Source organism: Octopus sinensis, linkage group LG21, assembly GCF_006345805.1.
Source record: "Octopus sinensis linkage group LG21, ASM634580v1, whole genome shotgun sequence".
Classification (NCBI taxonomy): Eukaryota; Metazoa; Mollusca; class Cephalopoda; order Octopoda; family Octopodidae; genus Octopus; species Octopus sinensis.
In genome coordinates, this window is record NC_043017.1 from 7911562 (window position 1) to 7929725 (window position 18164).

Consider the following 18164-nt stretch of genomic DNA (forward strand, 5'->3'; position numbering starts at 1 on the left):
AAATTAAAAGTTTTGGTGAAGTAAAGACAGATAACATCCATCCAAGAGCTACCATTTAATTTGGTTGAAGTTTACTTTGAGGCCTCTAAATTCCAGATTTTGCATCCATGTTTGGAATTTCTTTATTAAATCTTAAGATTCAGCTATAATATATTATAGGAATACCTATGGACAGCTAGTTTTAAATGCCACTGTTATAGCTTGAAAAACTGAAATAAAACAGCAGAGGACTTACAATGAACTCTGATGAGCACTTGTCTCTACACTTAATTTTTTGCTGAGCTCATTACTAACCCTCAGTTTGCTTATGTCTCTGTACAGCTCTCATAAGCCAGTTAGCTTAGTTGCTGAACACTAGACTACAGAAGAAGGTGCTCTGCTAAACATTTTCGCCAGGTCAAGAAGTACTAGGTATGATAGTTGGTCAATGAACACACATATACAGGTGTAGGTGTGTGGTAAGAAACTTGCTTCTCAACCACATGGTTCCAGGTTTAGTTGCACTGCATGGCAACTTGGGTAAGTGCCTTCTCCTATAGCCTTGGGCCAACCAAAGCCTTATGAGTGGATTTGGTAGATGGAAACTGAAAGAAGCCTGTCATATATAGATATATATATGTATATCAGAGGTGACTCCAGGTCATCAGCATCACTTGGGCTCATTACAGATTTTGCATAAGACACATGCCTGCTTGAAAATTTTCATGTTTTCCCTTAATATTTCTAACTCCAAATGGCTTATTTTTTATATCTAGCACTATGTATTTCTCCATTTGTAAGTTAAAGGTAAAAATAAAGCATCCTTGCAAAACACAACTGATCCTTACACACAAGTGCACAGATTAACAGCAATCAAATAATCACAGTAGAGTGTACAACAAACATCAGTGATCTGACTGTCGCCTGTACTCTTGACAAGAGATGCCAGTTAGTCTTTTACTCCCACCAGGCTTGTCAGGCACGTGTGAACGATGTCAAGAGAACGTCTGCTACAAATGATATTTTTTGACACAGGGCACCTATAAAATGACCACCAGACACTGAACAAAAATAAATGAGCTGCAACCAAGCTCAATTATAGGAGCCCTGAGTTATTGGCTGCTATTACATACTTGAAGTCAGTATTGGCAGAAATTAAATCAGCTTGCAAATACATGTTCACACTTTACTAAATTTATACTCGGGCTAAGCATACAGCCTGAGTGCAGGAGTCACCACTGATGTATATGTATATTTATGTGTATCTCTGTGTCTGTGTTTGTCCCCTGTCCTACCACTTGACAACTGATGTTGGTGTGTTTATGTTTCCATAATTTGGCAGTTTTGCAAAAGAGACTGATAGAATAAGTACTAGGCTTCCAAAGAATGTCTTGGGGTCAATTTCTTCAACTAAAACCCTTTAAGGCAGTGCTCCAGCATGGCTGCAGTCAAATGACTGAAACATGCAATAGTGTAAAATATGTATGTATGTATGCATCATCATCATCATCATCATCATTTAGCATTTGCTTTCCATGCTGGCATGGGTTAAACAGTTTGACTGGAACTGGTAAGCCAGAGAGTTGCACCAAGTTCCAGTTTGATTTGGCATGGTTCCTGCAGCTGGATGCTGTTCCTAATGCCATATATATATATATACACATATACATTTGCCCATTATTTCGTAGGCACTGCTGTGCCATTTGTTTAGAATATGATTTACCACATTTAGGAACTGTGATTCTCTGTCAATGTTAACTGAAGTTTTATTTTGACTGAAATAATTAAGCTCGGTTGACGAGTTTTATTTATTTGTTTATTTTTCAAAAAAATTTCTTTCTATCAAACTGTCAGAAAATATTCTTGTTGGATGCATTTTTCTGAAAGTCATTAAATAAAATCCTTCCATTAGATTACTAAATACAATGATAAAACAAAACAAAATAAAATGGAATTTTAGCCTTAATTTTTATTATTTTATTACAGTTTGCTTTTTATCAGATACCAATGAAGAAAGTCTGGGGTGTGTGTGCACTACTACTACTACTACTACTACTACTACTAATACTACTACTACTACATACTTCATTGCTACATCACTGCAAAAAGTATCTTATTTGTTACAAGAGTTTTTATTTATTTATTCGTTTTTTTTTGTTTTTTTTTTTTACTTTAACTATTTAATAATTCAAAGCTTGTAAAAGTGTTGAAAAATTCTGAGGAAAAGATTAAAAAAAATAACCCAGCAAAAATGACAATAAATGAGTAATATTGTTTGGAAATTTAAGAGAAGGTTAAAAGCAGTGATGCTATGAATGCTGTCAGAAGTGTTAGATTTGAATCTCTTTTTTCTTGTTTTTTTTTTTTTATATTTAAATATGTACTATTTAATTCAACAACAACAACAATAGATAAAATTCTTTAGCAGTTATGTAACTGAGAAATAAATTCTGAAGATCTCTAAGATAATTTTAATTATTTACTCATGTAATATTTTGTGTTTGATAAAGATGATCACAGATATAATCCTGTATGTGTTAGCGTCTGCTTGTGGTGTGTGTGCGTATAAATAAATCAGTTTTATACAGATAAGAGTAGATAGATCTCCTTTTCCAGCTATACACACACACACACACACGCACACATATATATATGTTATTAGTTAAAGCAACAAAGTGCAAGGAAATAAATAATTTGGTTGTGTAACATGAGACTATGACACCTTACATCTAGTGAATATTGTTATACATGTTCACCTCTCACCCCACTTACAAGCAGGAATAGGAAGACCATAAAGAAGGTAGTTGAGCAGCTCTACCTTTGTGTTTTCATATAGATACACACACACACACACACACATGTATGTATATCTGTATGTATGTATATTCTTTTATTCTTTAAGTCATTTGACACTGCAGCTATGCTGGAACACAGCCTAGTAGAAGAAATAGCTATAACTCTTTGACTGCTATTTCTAAATTCGGTATGTGGTAAGGCAATTCGTTGCTAAACCCTTTATTGCTTAGTATTACTTATATATATATATATATATATGCAAATATACATATATATGTATGTGTATATATGTGTGTATATATACACACACACACACACAGAGGAACTCTTTGAAGTAAAACCTGAGGCCTTGAAGTTCCAGGTTTTGTCAATTTTCATGTCACACTGGCAAAAGTCTTCTTGGGCCAATTGGTGAGGATCGTGCAGTGCAAGCTACACCTACTGAAAATTATTCATCATCACAGGTACTTCCTGTACTCCAAATCTTAGTAAAATCATTGAATTGGTTGGTTGGCAGAAACCTAAAAATGCACTTGTAACTTACCCTAAAATGTCTCAAACATATTCAGTAAATGGCAAAAAAGGCTTGGAAACATTAGTGGAACAGGCCTAGCTCAGCAGGTGTCCCAGTGTATCACAGGCTGGACCCAGTCATCATCCTGCCACTGTGATTAAACAATCTTCAAGAAAAAGTAAAAATAACCATCCTTTGAATTTTGGCTGTTGGAATGTGCGCACACTTCTTGATGAAAATTTTAACAAGAGGCCAGAAAGGCATACTGCACTTACTGCATGTGAGCTTAAGAAATATTCCTTTGATATAGTTGTGCTCTCTGAAACTTGTCTCTCTGGTGAGGGTCAGGTAAATGAACCAAATTATGGATATACTTTTGGAGAGGCCTATCTAAGGGTCAGCATAGAGAATCTGGTGTTGTGTTTGCTCCCAAGAATACATTAGTATCCTCCATTGCAGAGCTTCCAAGTGGTATATCTGAATGCATCATGTCATGCTGTATTAAAATGACAAAAGGTAGGTTTCTTACCGTTGTCAGTATTTATGCACCAACAATGTCCCAAATTTCATCTGCCAACCCATGGAAAACAAACCTCCACCAACTATTCTGCCTCTACGTCTGTGTACACCTTTGAATGCAGTGTATGCCAGAAGGTTTGCAAATTCAATGGGGGCCTCAAAAGATATTTTAAGATCCACAAAGATCAGAACTTATCTACAGCTTTTAGTGGTCCAAATCGGATGTGCAATCTGTGTGGGTGTCTTTTCAGAACATTGTCTGGTTTAAAAAGTCACATCAGATGCCATGATGGTGCTAAGGTGTAGGTACAGGAGTTGATCAAACTCTGCATAAGGAGTAGACAACGACCATACACATGCACATATGAATGTGTGTATATAAATGTACATATATATCATGATTGTTTAATGTCCATTTTCCATGCTGGCATATGTGGGATGGTTTGACAGGAGCTGTCAAGCTGGAGAGCTGCATCAGGCTCTTGTCTGTTTTGGCATGGTTTCTCTGGTTGGAAACCCTTCCCAATGCCAACTACTTTACAGTGTCTTGGGTGCTTTTTATGTAGAACCGGCATGGTAATTTTTTAGGTAGTACCAGGATGGGTACTTTTCATGTGGCACCAGCATGGGTGCTCTTTGCATTGTGTCTGCACAGGCACTTTTGTACAGCGCTAGCATGGGTGTGTTTTACATGGCATTAGCACAAGTGCTTTTTACATGGCACCAGCATGGGTGCCTTTTATGTGGTGCCAGCACAGGTACTGAGCTTCATACCACCACAATTGTTTGATGAAAACTGATAAAACCTAGTATGGCTGTATGTCTATGTTGGTGTAGTTTCGTTTCCTTCTGTTTATTCATTAGTTGTTATTTTTCTGCCTAACCATTTTGTGGCATGGTGTTTATTTTTGAGGGGGCAAGTTTTTAATTTTTGTTGTTTTATTTTGGTATATTTACTGAATTTGTCCATTCATTTACTTAAGATTGTAAGTTATTTCAGTCAAGTTTGTTTTGGTATGTGTTGCATCATGTTTGTAAATATTGATGTTATGGTAAGTTGGTTTTCTTGGTAAGAATTTTCTTTTGGTCAAGATTAGGAAATTGTAATGACTCATTTGTGAAATGTTTATCTTGCAACTTGAATTTCAATCAGTGGCATGAAACTCAAGCCATGAGATAAATATACTCTACAACATATATTGAGCACTCCAATCTCATTCATTTAACACACTTCAACATTTAGACGTGTTTGTATGTGTTTGTGTGTGTGTGTGTGTGTGTGTGTGTGTGTTTGTATGCATGTGTGTGTGTGTGTGTTTGTGTGCACATGCATGTGTGTGTTTGTGTGTGCCTGTATGTTGTAAAGTATATGGTTTACTGAAATTGAATATTTATCTCAAGACTCTAGTTTCATGCCACTTGTTGAAACTCAAGTTGCAAGATAAATATTTCACCAACAAGTCCTTAAAATTCTCTACTTTTGACTGAAGCAAAATTTTCTATATCAAAACTATCCAACCATAACATTATCATTCACGAATACAATGCAATGCATAGCAAAGGAAGCTTGACCAAAATGACATGCAAACACCCTGAATTAGATTAACAGACAACTTCAGTAAATATTAAGTTTATATATCATCATAATCATGATCATCATTTAATGTCTGTGTTCCATGCTAGCATGATATATATATATACACACACACACATGCATGCGCACGCACATGCACACACACACACACACACACACACAATCATCATCATTTTAACATCCACTTTTTCATACTTATATGGGTTAGAGAGAATTTGCTGAAGTAGATATTTGATAATCAGATACCCTTCCTGTTGCCAACTTTTACTTGTTTCCAAGCAAGTTAATATTTCCCCATGAGGGTTGGTGACAGGAAGGGCATCCAGCCATTGAAAATTTGTTACAACAAATTCTGTTCAACCGATGCATGCATGAAATAAAGTAGACGTTAAAACAACGATGATATATATATATATATATATATATATATATATATTTATTTATATAATGTGGTGAATCCTGTTAATAATAGAGAGGTAATACCAGAAAGAATATAGGTGTGACAACAGCTTACAGCAGAAATTAATTAGTAATAAACTTGATTAATACAGTTCTATAATGTAAGTAATGTAAACTTGATTAAGTTTATATTAGAACAAATACCTGAATCAATTGGAAACCTAGACACATACATTTTTGAGGTTTCATAGAGTTCAACATTGCTCTGAGAGGGCTAACACAGAATTAATTGTTACTAGTCTGTTACTGTTTCACTGTTTCTAATAATGTGCTCCCAACGATATACCATATGTCCCTATCATCTAATGGTTTTTACACCCAGCCATCTCTCTTCTCATCTCTCCCCACTTATTTTTATATCACAATTTGTGATAGTTTTCCAACAGACCAATCACTGGTTCAATGCATTTCTAATAGCAACAGTGACAAAGGAGTGTCTGTAACTTAGTGCAAAGGAATTTGTTTGAAGAGCACTGGCTTTTCACTGATGTTTGCTTCCTTTGTCAATATACATCAGCAAAAGATATGCACATGCATCTACACGTATCTGTTATCATTCATCATGCCCTCTCTCACTCTCGCTATATGTACCTCCATGTCTCCTTCCCTTCTGTTCCTACACCTTGCACACAACCCCTCTACTTCCTGATCTATTATTCCTGAACCATTTCCACTCCTCTCACCTTACACCCTCTCCCTACTATTATTTCTCATCAATTGCATCATTATTCCTCACCCACTACATTCACCATCAACCCTCAATCTCTATATATTACACTCCCCTTACACTTTTATGAAACTAATCTCCTTTCTCCCTCCCAATCTACAGTCTATATCCTGTCTTATGCTCATATTCTTGTATCCCTAGGGTTTGCTCTCACTCCCCATCACTACCATCTTTATCTTCTCAACTGTTCTTACCCATACTTATGTTATACAGGGTAACCATGTATCTTCTTTGTAGCATGACATTTGCACATATCCCTTTATCATACTTTAGCCTTTCAAATACTACTCACCACCACTTAGTCAAAAGGGCTTTTACCTGCTCTTTTCCTGCCTTGCAAGTTAGTTGGCAACTTCACCCAGTACACACAGTTAAGTGGTTAGAGTTAGGAAGAGCATCAAACCACAGAAACAATACCAAATTTGATTTTGGAACTTGATACAACCTTGCATTTTGCTGGATTTTGTCAAATCATCCATCCAATGCCAACATGGAAAATGGAGGTTAAAACGATGATGTTGTGTGTGTATGTGTACCATGGGCTTGCACATAGATTCTATCTACCTATTTTCACTTACAAGGCACTTGGTTAGCCAGATGCTATGGTTGAAGACAGTTACTTAGTACTGAGTTGTGAGCTTAAACTTGAAATGACATGGTTGCGAAGCTAATGTTTTTGCCAACTACATAGGTTGGAAATAAATAAAATAAGTATGCACTACTGGTTGTGTAACGTAATTTGTATGAACGATGGAGCACAAATGAACTGAGAAAAACTGGGTAGAAAAGAAATCAGATGTAGTATGCCTGAGAGAAGATGGAGCTGGTACAGATCTACTGATGCATATGGAGGTAAGCAAACTGGTAAAGAAGTGCAGTGTGATCCAAGTGGAATGAATCTAAAGAAGACCAAGCAAGACATGGGAAGAAAAGGTGTAAGGCTGATCTCAAGAGGCTGAACTTCACAAAGGAGATAACAGGATTGTGACAAGTGATGAAACACTGTGCTGGAAGGTACCCATCCATTTAATGTACACATGGAAATGTGAAGTAAAATGATGATGATGATGATGATGATGATTAGGTATGTGTGTGTATATGTATGTATGTATGTATGTATGTATGTATGTATGTCTGTGTGTGTGTGTGTCTGTCTGTCTGTCTGTATGTATGTATGTATGTATGTATATATATATATATACTAAGCAATAAGGGTTCAGCAACGAATTGCCTTACCACATACCGAATTTAGAAATAGCAGTCAAAGGTTATAGCTATTTCTTCTACTAAAAAGGGAGATCTCAGTAAAAACAGCAATTGGAAGGCTGACACAAACAGGTTTGTGTCAGCCTTCCAATTGCTGTTTTTACTGAGATCTCCCTTTTTAGTAGAAGAAATAGCTATAACCCTTTGACTGCTATTTCTAAATTCGGTATGTGGTAAGGCAATTCGTTGCTGAACCCTTATTGCTTAGTATTACTTAAATTTTCCTCAAATGAGGCTTTTACATGCCGAAGACTACTTGGTGTAATTGATAATTATTCCAAATTAATTATTTCACCCTTCATTATATATATATATATATATATATATATATATATATATATATGTATATACGAAGAGAGTGAGAGAGATTTCTATACATATGTATGTGTTGTGTGAGAGAGTTTATGCAGCTATATCTCTGTGCACAATCCTATGTCCATCCCCCTGCCACACAGCAATTAAACCACTGTAGGTCAGAGATATCTGAATATTTAAGAAGTAGAAGAAAACAAACATAAAACAAATTAAAACAGAGTCAGGAATAAAAAGTGAAGAAATTCTATTTTTTTCAGCCAACACCATGAAGATGGGAAGGAACTTGAAATGGAAGTCCTCCTTCACCGTTGTTTGTGCAGTACAACAACAACAACAACAACGAGAAATCCACATGCACACGCACACAAGCACGTGCATTCACACACATTTCTCTTCTATTTGTGGCACATTGCTTAAGATACTACACAGCTGATTGATAGAATGTCTACAGAGAAGCTTCTTCCTTTAAGCAATCAATACAATAGCGGATTTATTAAGAAAGACATCAGAATCAATCAATAGAAGATTGGTAGAAGTAGACACTGCATAGCTGTGGCTGGTAGACAGCAGTTGAGAGTCACTGTAATGTGTGAGTATGAGTGAGTACTTGAGTGAGGTTAGATATGTGTGTGTGTGTGTGTGTGTAGGGGTGATAAAGAAGGGAACATTTTAGAGTGAGCTGGTAATGATGATGGTGGTACAGGGGAGGTTGGTATCAGAACTGTTATTATTAACCCAGATTATAATTGTTAAATCAGAAAGTATAACTTAGCCATTTGATAAGTAGATATCGATAAAATAAGTACTAGAGTTGATATGACCAACTCTTGGAACCCCAGCCTGAAAGTAGTAAAAGAATTATATTAAAAATTCTCTTGCAAACCAGAACAGATCACCATACGGCAGTCCCGCCAACTCTCACCCCTCTCTCTCTCTCTCTCTCTACCTGTGTTCCCAGCTCTCCTTGACTAGTAAAGTTTGTGCATGTGTGTGTGTGTGTGTGTGTGTGTGTGTGTGTGTGTGTGTGTGTGTGTGTGTGTGTGCGTGTGTGCATGTGTGTGCACATGTGTACATGATGGAAGGATATTCCATGTCTCACCTCTGCCAATAATCTCAGGATATGATAATAGGAGATTTCTTGGCTGTTGATATTTCCTCCCCTCCTCTTCTCATCTTTAAATATGTCTCAGTCTTTTGAAATAAGATCTGCGAAGATAGGTCTGTTTTGAGGATGTGTGACCACAAGTAGCTTGCTCTGCTCTATTTCCTTACAAACCAGCATATCTAAGTGTCCATCTGCCTATCTACCTATCTCTATTTATCTACCTATCTAACTATATTACCTATCTATATTCTGTCCTGTCTACCTATCCAATCATCTATCTATCTATCGATATATCTATTCACACACACACACACATACACACACACATATATATATATATCCACTTCATTATGTATCAATCTCCGTCCACCCTCTCATCTATCCCTCTCTCTTGTCCGCTCCCCCCTCTCCTCTTTCACAGTGATTTCTAAAGAACTAAACACCATTCTACATAACTCCCAGACAGAGATTTGACACTAGTTCCTTTGATTTCTTCATTCCCCAAAGTTACCATTAAGAAAAATAATTACTGTTTTGTAATTCAATACTAATCTCTCTTACAAGATGTGATTTTATTGAAGTACAAACTTCAAAATGAGAACATTTTTTTTGTGTCTGTATGTATGTAGTGTGTGAGTCTGTTGCATGTGTGTATTTGTATACATTGACTGTATGGTGTGTCATTGTATGTATGTGTGTATTTGTGTACAGTGAATATATGGTGTATGTATTGTTTGTGAATGGTGACTGTATAGTATATGCATGAGTTTGTTTGTGTGCTGTAAATGTATTGTGAGTGTTTGTATGATGTATATATTGTGTATGTTTGTCAGTCTGTGCGTGTGAGCATGTAATATGCTTTACAGAATGCTCTGTGAGCATATCTGCTTTCACACATGTATGTCTGTGTGCATGTTTCAATATGTAATGTAATTCTGTCACCAATTAACATTTTATTCTCAGATTTTGTGACATGTATTTCTTAGATATTTAAGCAAAATTGTTTGCATCTCCTATCATTCCACATTTCCAGCCCTACCTTTCATTTTCATCTCTCTTTTTAGACCCCGTTTTAAAACACTGTAACATATTACCCACAACTTCTAATACAGTATTGGAATAGGCTGATGGAAACCCAGATATCACTGCCCGTAATGCAGAAGAGAAAAAAATGAACACAGAGACCTGACCAACTACTATCAGTTTGTGCCAGTTGCTGTTGGTTCCTCAGGTGTTATTGAACCCCATATTACTGATTACCTCTGCAAAATCAGGATAAGGGTGGCCAATCTGAGAAATGAGCCCTATGAAGAGGGGTGGCTGATGTAGCAAGTGTCATTGGCCATTCTCTGTTGCAATGCCATTGCAGTCATGACTGCAGTGCATGGCTGAGCATGCCATTTGTTCTGGGGTGTGTGACTCATTGCCCCTTCCCCCTCCACTTTCTGCTGCTCAATTTCCACCCCTATTATTTTCCTCTTTCTTTGTTATCTTGTAATTAAATTGTGATTCAATAAGGTTTATATTATTTCAAAACAGAATAATAAATGCTTTACATGAAAAAAAAAAAAAAGGTGCTGCTGTTTAGCCACAGGTCTCTTCTGATCCAGTTAACCTTTGATCAAAGTCATTCCAGCAGTGGCCATCTTATCTTTTTATTTAGGCATAACGTATCTAATATCATATAGTTTAGTATGCCCCCCCCCTTCAAGATTATAGGATATAATGTGAGAGATATTTGGCTTCTATTTCTAGCACATTAAATGACCACACAGGCACAGTAAGTGTGATTTGAAGAGAAATTTAGCTGTTATTTCTAGCAGGTCAAGCAGTCATCTAAAGCTTCTTTGATAGTTTGTATAAAGGATAGTGACTAGAACTACAGCTGAAGGCATGGCTGCATGGTCAAAAAGTTTGCTTCACAATCATATAGTTCCAAGTTTAATCCCACTGCACAGCATTTTGGGCAAGTGTCTTACACTATAGCCTTGAATGAAATAGTCAGGTACTGCAGAAAACCATTATATGTTTATGTGTGTGTGCATGTGTATAACTATTACAGCCCTCACTTGCCACTTGACAGCATGTACCATGCTTTTGCTAATCGTTTTTGGTGCTTATGTAGTCATGAGACACAGGCAGCCTCTAGACCCTATCATCCTTGACTCGGCAGAACTTCCAGTATGTGACAGCTAAAGATAGAGAGTTGCTGCACTAACTTTAGGTTGACGCTCATTTTAAAGATCAGTAGACTGGAGCATTGTGAAATGAAGGCCCCTACTCAAGGAAATAACATGTTGCTCAGCCTGGGAATTGACTCCATGACCATACACTTATAAATCCTACTATTAAGTTGCATATTTTCATTTATATGTATATGTATGTGTGTGTGTAATAGTTCTGGGTTCAGTCCCACTGCATGGCACCTTGGGCAAGTGTTTTCTACTATAGCTTTGAGTTGACCATAGTCTTGTGAGTGGATATGGTAAACAGAAACTGAAAAAAGCCCACTGTGTGTGTGTGTGTGTGTGTGTGTGTATGTGTGTGTGTGTGTATTTGTGTCTGTGTTTGTCCCTCACTACTGCTTGACAACTGGTGTTGGTGTATTTATGTCCTCATAATGTAGTAGTTCAGCAAAAGAGACTGATAAAACAAGTACCAGGCCATACAAAAAATAATAAGTACTGGGGCTGATCTGTTTGATGAAAATTCTTCAAGGCAATGCCCCAGCATGGCCACAGTCTAATGACTGAAACAAATAAAAGGTATATATATATACATATATATATATCTTTCATTGATATATATCAATGGAGGATGAAAATATCTGAGAGAACTCTGAAAAACTGGTCCTCTTTAAAATCCCCTCTTGATATTTATTCTAGACTGAGTTGCAGACACTCCCTTGTTAATGCTATTGTCAGAAATGAATTGAACAATGTTTGGCCCATTCGATACCTATATCTAATGATATTGTTTGCCAATTGTGATATAAACTAAAAATGTGTAAAATAAATGAACTGGATTCAGATCTAAATTACATACTGAAGCTGTCATAGCACAACAACCTAAATCACTTTTGTCAAGCTAATGAGGGAGCTTCTATGAGGTTGCTTAATTTAGTAAATGTAGTAGCCAGTTTCCTTCAAACTGTATCTTACTACATACTTTGACCTATGTTCTTCTAAATACATAAAAAAAAAAATGAAGAGGTTATGCAAGCTGAATTGACTTTCATCATAGGTCTGCTCAACCAGGGTTAAACTACAACTGTGTATATTGGCATTGATTCGCAGGGATTTGATAAAATAAGTATTTGTTATTGTTGTTGTTTATTCATATTTCAGTCCTGTTTAAACAGTCTAATGAGCAAAGGTATTCCAGCCATGACCATCTTGTTTTCTTTTTGTTATATATATAGCACATGATCTAATGTATCTCTCCTTTATGAGACGGTAAGGTGTGATTTAAGAGAGATTTGGCTGCTATTTTTAGCAAACTGAGTGGCCACATAATCATTTGTGTTCAGTAGCACAGTAATTAGTTTGTTAATTTTGCAATCAAATAAGTATTTGTTATTTATCAAGGTCACTTCAAATGACCATACCGCTCCTCTATGAGCTGTTTGCTAATGTAAGAAATCATACCTGCATAATATGTAATATGTATATACTGCACGTGTGTGTGTATACACATACATATAAAGAAGAGCTATTAGCCAAGTTGAAGACACGGCAACTTTTCTAATGCTGGTGTCATGATGAAATGCACTCTATATGGTTGGTGTTAGGAAGAGCTTCCATTCACAGAAACCAAGTCAAAGTGAAATCTGCAAATGAGATGTGATCCTTCAACTGTTAGGAAGGCAGTAACTCAGACTGCGATAACAACCTGTCTAATCCATGCCAGTATGGCAAGCATATGTAAAATTATATATATATATATATATATATATATATAAAACAATCCACACACACATACACATGGACAAATACGCATACATAAAGTGTAACTGTAACATAACTCCTGCTCTCTGGTTCATCAGCACTGCCTTATCCTCTACTTACTTCTCCTACTGTTCCTTACAACATACTGACTACTACCCTCCTCCACCGCTTTATAGTCTTCATCTATTGGCATGTTGTCATTCTCAGCTGTCCCATTTTGTTGCACACCTCACCTCCAAGCTTCCCTTTCAGCTGCATCATCCAAGTATCATATGTAATCCTTCTCGACACATCTATGGAAATCCCTTGATTTTCATGAATTCCTATTGATTTTATTAATTTATATGACACCCACATACACATGTACACACACACGCATGCACACACTCACACACATGCACCTGCACATGCAGAAGCATGACTGATTAAGATATTTGCTTTGAAGCGATGTGCAGCACCTATGGCAAGTGCCTAAGGTATTAGCCTTGAGTTGACCAATGCCTTGTGAGTGAAATTTTGGTGACAGACTGTGCAAGGACCTATTGGGCATACACACACGTGTGTGCATGTGTGTGTGTGTGTGTGTGTGTGTGTGGTGTGTGTGTGTGTGTGTGTGTAAATCACTGTGACAAGCAAATGTATTTTGTGTTTCTTTACACCAAAGGCATTCTTAACCATTCAGTGACACATACCAAGAAAATGAGTTCCAGACTAAGTAGGTGGTGCCCTAGCATGGCTGCAATCCATGGGTGATATATTTACATACACACACATACAGATTAACTACAGAACACTCATGGTAGTGTATTTTATATTGTTATATGAAATACATTACCATCAGTGTAAATAGGGATGAGTAATTATGAAGTGATGTGAAAACAAGCTCTGTTAGATTATGTAAAGGTTCCCTTGTTAGCTTACATGACATTATATGATATATACTAGTGGTAATAGTTGAGGAGATATAATTGTAGTAGTAGTTAATGTGATAGTGTATTTATCATTTTATATAATGGGTGATGGCTATGGTAATAGATGTGTATATGTGGTGGTGATAGTTTGTGTGGATATATTATACAATGCATATAATATATATACTATTATATAATATCTATTACATTATTATATAATATTTGTAAATATATGTATATCATATATAATATATATATATTATATAATATATCACAATATATATTCACTGGTGATTATAGCTAGGTATGTGTAGTGGCTGCAGTTTATGTGATTGTGTATTCATAATGTTATATAATTTGTACTGGTAGTAATAATTGGGTATATGTGTATTGATGCTGATTAACCCCAGGCTAGGTCTGATCAAGCTGATGTATGATGAAATATATTTAAGAAGTGATTACCCATTTCTTTCTGTCCATCTTTCTTTTTTTTTTTCTCCAAACATAATTACCTTTAGGTCTACATTATCTGATGTGTCGTTATTTTTTTAATGACAGGAAGATAACAATTTGGTAGAATTCTTAGGGTATCGTATAGAATGTCTCAAGGTCTGCACTCAGATCAAATCTTCCTGAGGTCAACTTTGCCTTTCTGCTTTGCAAGTATATGGTTTTGAGTTCAGTCCTACTGCACAGCACCATGTCTGTGTGTGTGTGTATTTATATACATGATGAAATTTACTATAGAAGATAAAAAAAATAAAGAAACATCATTGTGTATTTTTGTCTCTAAAAGATGTTGAACTTGTGGTCCTCTTTGTTAGTTCCACTACTAAATTATGTGATGAAAAATTAAATTATGTATGCAATAAGCTGGACAGAAAGGAGTGTGTGTGTGTGTGTGTGTGTGTGTGTGTGTGTGGACTCTCCTGTTGAAAAGGATGTGTGAGTGTTCAGCCTTTTTGCCAAATGACCTGCACATATGATTTGTATATAGCGATCAAATGTATGTGATGTACATTAACTCACCCTCTCCATCAAATCAGTTACCTGAACAGGTGCACAGTGTGCTATGCATCAGGCGTGCAAGTGATTGCAGAGCAACATGAAATAAAGTGTTTTGCACAAGAACTCAACACACCACTCGATCTAGTAATTGAAACCACAATCTCACTATCGTGAGTGCAACACGCTAACCACTAGGCCATGTATCTTCATACACACACACACACACATACTCACTCTCTCACTATAGTATAATTGCTTCAATAAAGATCTCAAGAATAAAATTCTAGAGAATAGATATATGAAGTACTTCAATTCTAACAACAGATAATCCTTCAAAATATGCTTCCGCTCACTTATCAAATGCCTGTGTATATGACAACATTTAGGATTCCTGATGTAACTATAGTTCTGTCAGCTGAATCGGAAATGAAGCCTCTTTAGAGGAAAGCTTAGAAAGAGCTAAAAAGAACAAGATCCACAAATTACTGCTGAGACACTCTTCTTTGATAAAGGTACGTCCAACATATCTATAGATGGCAAATTCCATTCTTTATACATGGGGAATCACAATTTATGACTTCATGGCTGCACCTAAATACACAAATTATATGCTGACATGTATTGAATATTTTTCTCTCGCTCATTATCATTGCTATTCAGAGTTCTACATTTGCAGCCTTTCAATGTTATCAAAGGCTATTTTGTATTTCCTAATGTTCATGCTCTTTGCAATAAACTTGCCAGAACCTGAGGATGTCAAAGCAATATTTAAAAACGACATACTCTTGTTGCCTGGAGCATTTTTCGCAAACATCTTGGCTGCTTTGGCTATGTGATCCTAAAGTTTGAGGTTGATCTTGGGCCATATGGAAGGAGTTCACCAGCGTTTAAGTGTAGGATATCCAGATAGGTATTTCAGCAGAAACTGTGTAAATGACTCTCAAGTTGCAAGATAAAGTTGTGTTCTCTGCTCTTGATATACATAATATACACACAATTCATACACGTGTGCATACACACACACAGAAGTATATATACATATCTATCTATCTATCTATCTATCTATCTATCTATATATATATATATATATATATATATATATATATATAACATCTATATATGTGTGTGTATACATAACACTGTCCAACCCATGCCAGCAGGGAAAACAGATGTTAAACGATGATGATGACGATATATATATATAAAAATCCGTCTGTATATATATATATACATATATATATATATAAATAAATGTATGTGTGTGTCTGTATATAGCTAGCAGAGTATTTAATATGTATGTATGTATGTATGTATGCATGTATGTATATGCATGTATATGAGAGGAGAATTCTGTGTCACTTATGTAGAATTCGTGGATTTCTATGTATAAAGTCAGAGGAGGGGAGCTATCTCAAAAGATAAATATTCTTCTCTCCACTTCAGTAGATCTCAGTAAGAAACTAATACTTCAGATCCTCACATCACACACAGCTCTATCTACTACAATGATTTTTCAATGGTGATTTGTCTTTTTTTCATGCAATGTATTTTTAGGAAATGGCTTTCTCCTATTTATTTTTTTAATGGTTTACTAGTTGTTGTCATTATTGTTGTTGTTTACCGTTTTTTACCAACTGTTTGAGGATTTTGTACTTTGGAGTTATTTCTATTTTTCTTTGCTTGTCTTATTATACCAATCTCATGTTCTTGTATTTATTATTATCTTTTTACCAATTGTTGTACCATCTACCTCTTAACTCTTTTATCTCTCTCTTTTGTACTCACAGACATATGCAAAAATATACATATTTATAATTATACATATACATATGCAAATACATGCACATATGTAAAAACACACACATATGCAAGTGTGTACACACACAAATAAATATAGGTTTGTATGTGTGTACACATATTTGCATATCTGTGTGTCTATTTGCATACGTGTATATATTTACTTAAATGTGTGTGAATTTTTATGTGTGTGTGTGTATACTTGTAAATATGTCTATATATATACTTACATATAAGTGTCTTTGTATATTTCACACACACACAACCACACAAACGCACGCACACACATATACACACACACCATGCACATACATACAGACATGTGCTCACACACACATACATGAATACATCTATTATTCATATAGTTCATATATATACACACACTCGCATAGCCTTATTGTAGTACATATGTTACATACATATACACCTGTATCACAATGACATTTCCACTGTTTTTCAAAATTCTACCAAAGTAAAATTCTTTTTTTCTTTTCTTATCAGAATCAACAAAGATTCACATTAAAACATTTCCTAAAGTGTCACTTGAAGACTTCCAACTTTCTATTTGATGAAATATAATTATCATCATCATTGCCATCATTATCACCACTACCACCAACCTGCACCACCTCTTCATCATCATCATCATCCATTGACTGTCATCCTTTACTGTCAGCACCACCAGTACAGTGCCACCATTACAATCATCACCACCTTTGCAATTATCATTACAGCCATCATCATTGTCATTTTCCACACTAATTCTTCAACAACAATTCCCTTATATTAGAATCTGAAAGCTCACTATTAAGCCAGTACTCTTCCCATTCCAGTATCTGTCAGCTTTGTTCAAGAGGACTACTGGTGGATTATGGCCAAAACCTTTTTAGTGCTGACAACAAGGGAATGAAGGTAGAAATCCCGAAACTCCTATTTCAGACAGAAATATTCACATATTGTAAATTAGTCATTGGTTAATAAGAAGGTTAATCTTTGTAATGTAAGAGTTACTTCTATGTATTAGCGAGCCCTACTTCAGCCATCTTGTTGATTAGCCTTGATCTAGCAGACTTGGATCAGAGTTGATCTGGAGCTAACCAACAAAACACATCATTTAAATGTACACTTTGGACTGCTGTATGACCCATTGGTAAAAAGTGCATGCATAATTGGCTTGTTTCTTATACTTGTATATGGAATAAATACCTACATTATATTGTTATTTGT

General features: G+C 35.7%; 1 protein-coding gene across 3 annotated transcripts in view; it reads left to right on the top strand.

Moving 5' to 3' along the window:
- Positions 1 to 18164, top strand: part of LOC115222967 (protein SCAI) — a 291294-nt gene that overhangs the window by 149937 nt on the left and 123193 nt on the right. The gene's annotated exons all lie outside the window — the stretch shown is intronic.